Source organism: Pinus tabuliformis, chromosome 2_1 (assembly GCF_031772625.1).
Source record: "Pinus tabuliformis cultivar Carrire ecotype Pingquan chromosome 2_1, CPIR1, whole genome shotgun sequence".
Taxonomy (NCBI): domain Eukaryota; kingdom Viridiplantae; phylum Streptophyta; class Pinopsida; order Pinales; family Pinaceae; genus Pinus; species Pinus tabuliformis.
Window position 1 is genome coordinate 781,685,474 of NC_142299.1, and position 3,435 is coordinate 781,688,908.

Genomic DNA, 3,435 nt, shown 5'->3' on the forward strand with positions numbered 1-3,435 from the left:
TTGTTCAACATAGGTCCAAAGTCTAGTTCTAGTTCAAGCCAATGTTGGGCTTTCTTGGAGCTCTAGTCAAATCTGTTGTAGATCACAACACAAAGAAATTTAGGAAGCATTTCCTGGTATTTATGAAACACATTTCTAGGTTTTCAATCAAAATTTGTTCACATTATTGATATAAAGAGATCCCAATGATTGCAAGGTTAAATGAATTAAATTTTTAATCTTGTTTGGTTTTGTGTCATGATTTTGATATTGTTACAACTATATCTACGATATTAGAGTAAGGTATTGATGCATGACCCATCTCCCATGAGAACAAGTCAAAATGATCAATTCATGACTAATCCTCAAGCGAGATGTGTCATGCATTATTAACTTTCTCTACACAGTTGATTCCAAAAATAATAATTTATATTTAGAGGTTCTCTTCAACTTTGGCATTATGATGAATTGGTTGTTATTTTTTATGATTTTTAGGGCTAATGTTTGCAGAAGGTAATCTTCTGTGTTGCTATTTGCCCACTGAAATTCTAATTTTTTTCATTTTCTTCAGTGATTAGGACCAGAATCCAGTTATTTGGAAAGTTTGTTGTCCAATTGTCAATTGGAAGTTGTAGACTTAGGGATCTAGCTTGCTAAATTCACAGGGAACCTGTACCACCCACAATTGAGAAAATGAAAATTGCACTAAATTATTTCCGCTAAACATTCAAGCTGGTACACTCCATTTTTGGTTTGGCACTTCTGTTAGAAGGTTAGTGTGTTACTTGTATTATTTGTAAGTGTATCATAGTGTGGATTTACTAAAACTAAAGATAGTAACCTGAGTTGTATGCCATAATTATGAATCCATCTTGTTTGTGGTGTCCTGAGATGTTGCTTAATGACTTTTCAGCTGGCAGAGTAACTCATATTTCAACCAAAGAAAATTCAGTGTACCAATGCTTACATTTTAGCTTATCATTTGTCAGCAGTCCACCTTCTCTTGTGAAGATATCTTTGCTTTGAGCATGAGATTTGCTTTATTATTATTTCAATATTTGGCTGCTCTGGATAAGTAAATATATTTGCAGTTGCTTCATATTGAAGTGGATAAGGGTCTTCACTATTAGCCATGGGGTGTTGGTAGGAACATTATCTAATAAGAAGTTAGGGAAATATCCATTACAACTTGTCAACTACATTATCTGTCAATAATAAGCATGGTTATGCATCTTGACATGGATGTCCTTTTGCAGTTTTTCCTATATCAACTATTGAGAGGGCTGAAGTACATACACTCAACAAATATTCTGCATAGAGATTTAAAGCCCAGTAATTTGCTTCTAAATGCAAACTGTGACCGAAAAAATGTGATTTTGGGATTGCACAGACTACTTCAGAAACAGACTTTATGACAGAGTATGTTGTTACTCGCTGGTATCATGCACTAGAAACACTATTGAAATGTCCTGGGTATACAGCAGTCATTGATATCTGGTCAGTGGGCTGCATTTTTGTGGAGATACTAAAGCAGGAGCCCTTGTTTCCTGGTAAAGATTATGTTCAACAATTAAGGCTCATCACTGAGGTAAATGCTTATTCATTCTTTTTTTTTATGAAGATGGGCAAGTCTATGCTTAAAACATAAATGATTTGATGTCAATGATAACAATTGAGATACAAATTGAAATGGGTTGCTTTACCTATCTTAAATCATCAGATGCTGATTTCTTCTGTGTTTGGTTTCTTAATAGTTAATTGGTTCACCAGATGACTCTGATCTTGGCTTTTTACTGAGTGACAATGCTAGAAGATACATCAGGTAACTTCCACAGTTTCCTAAGCAACCTTTTTCTCAGAAATTCCCTAACATGGCTCTAGCAGCTGTAGATTTACTTGAAAAAATGCTTGTATTTGATCCAAGAAAACACATTACATGTATTTTACTTGTTTCTCTTATAATTGGCTAGTTATTATTATTTTCAGATGTGTTGTGATAGCATCAGGTTTTTTGCCCCAGAGAAGGGAAGTTCTACACTGAAGATGTGCAATATGATTTTAGTTTTTCTTATCTCATCTTCAACTGAATCATGTTATATGTTATTATTGTGTTGCCCTTTAGTTCAAGAGGCCTTGAGTCACCCTTACTTGTCAAGTCTGCATGACATCAATGATGAAACCAGCTGCCCCAGTCCTTTCAACTTTGATTTGAGCAGCCCTCGTTCACTGAGGAACATATAAAAGAGCTCATTTGGAGGGAATCTCTTAACTTCAACCCAGGCATGATGCAATAGCTGGAGCAGACAGACTTGATATTTATCTTGCAATCCCTCTTTACTAGTTATGTTATTATGTTTCTGCAAGGAAATCCTTCTCTTGGTTTGTTATTTCCTTCTGAAGGTTTGCAGAGCATTGTGTAGGTGCGCAAACTTGTTTTATTAAAGTTAGATTTGATTTTATTCTTTGAAGTTTTGGTAGAAGAAAAGGAATCGATGGATATTCTTACAGATCAATTGTGGAAATTGTGTATTCCTAATCTAAGCCAGCTATTGGCCTCTACTTTATTATCGTTGGACATTAAAATGTAATTGGGCAACTTAATAATCTAAAGTAAACGCCAAAGGAATTTCCAAGTGTGACAGATTACTTGGAAATGGTGCCATCTTTGGTACTAATAACATTGCTTGGTATTTTGTACACAACCCTCTTGAAGAATTATATAATCTGGGAGTTATATCCATGACTAGAAATTTGGAATATGGGAGTTGGCTATATGGCTAAAAAATTTAATAATATTTGATTTGGGAGTTGGTCACAGGAGTTAGAGGTCACTTTATTGTGCTCTTCTTTATTGCAATGTATACCTTGGTCTTGATGTCCTGTAATTAATTCCTTAACCAATGTCTGATTTATGGTGTAGAATTCTCAGTTAATTGGTGGAAATGAACAAAGAAGATTGTTTATGAAAGATATGCCAACACATTTTTAATGGTTTTGATTGTTTAGAGCAGTTTTAGTACTACTGTAATGGGCAGGCAAGGAAATTTAGGGTCCTTGGTGGTTTATGTCAACGAAGTTCATGAAACTGAGAAAGTATGAAAAAGTTGAGGTCATCATTGATAGTGTTACAAAAAAACCAGGATCTCAACATGCCAACTCTGATGAAAATATTTATAAAAGCAGGGAAATCATGGAAAAACACATAAATAATGAATTTGTGCTATTAAAATGCCACTGGAGGTGCTTGTAAAATGAAGTAAGCTTTTCTGAAAGTTATTTACTTTGTACAAACTGTCTACTTTTAACAATATGGATTGTTTTTTGGTAGAGATCACATGAGAAAAGGCTAGTTTTTTAGGAGTAACAACTAAATAAGTTGTATCACAGATCCTGATATGGCTTATTTAGTTGGTATTTGTCTTACTTCTACTTTCTTTTCATTCGATGGGGAATTAT

At 34.3% G+C, this 3,435-nt stretch overlaps 1 pseudogene; it reads left to right on the forward strand.

Moving 5' to 3' along the window:
- The first annotated feature begins 1,217 nt into the window (after window positions 1-1,217).
- Window positions 1,218-2,273, forward strand: LOC149202897 (mitogen-activated protein kinase 4b pseudogene; annotated as a pseudogene).
- Window positions 2,274-3,435: the final 1,162 nt, after the last annotated feature.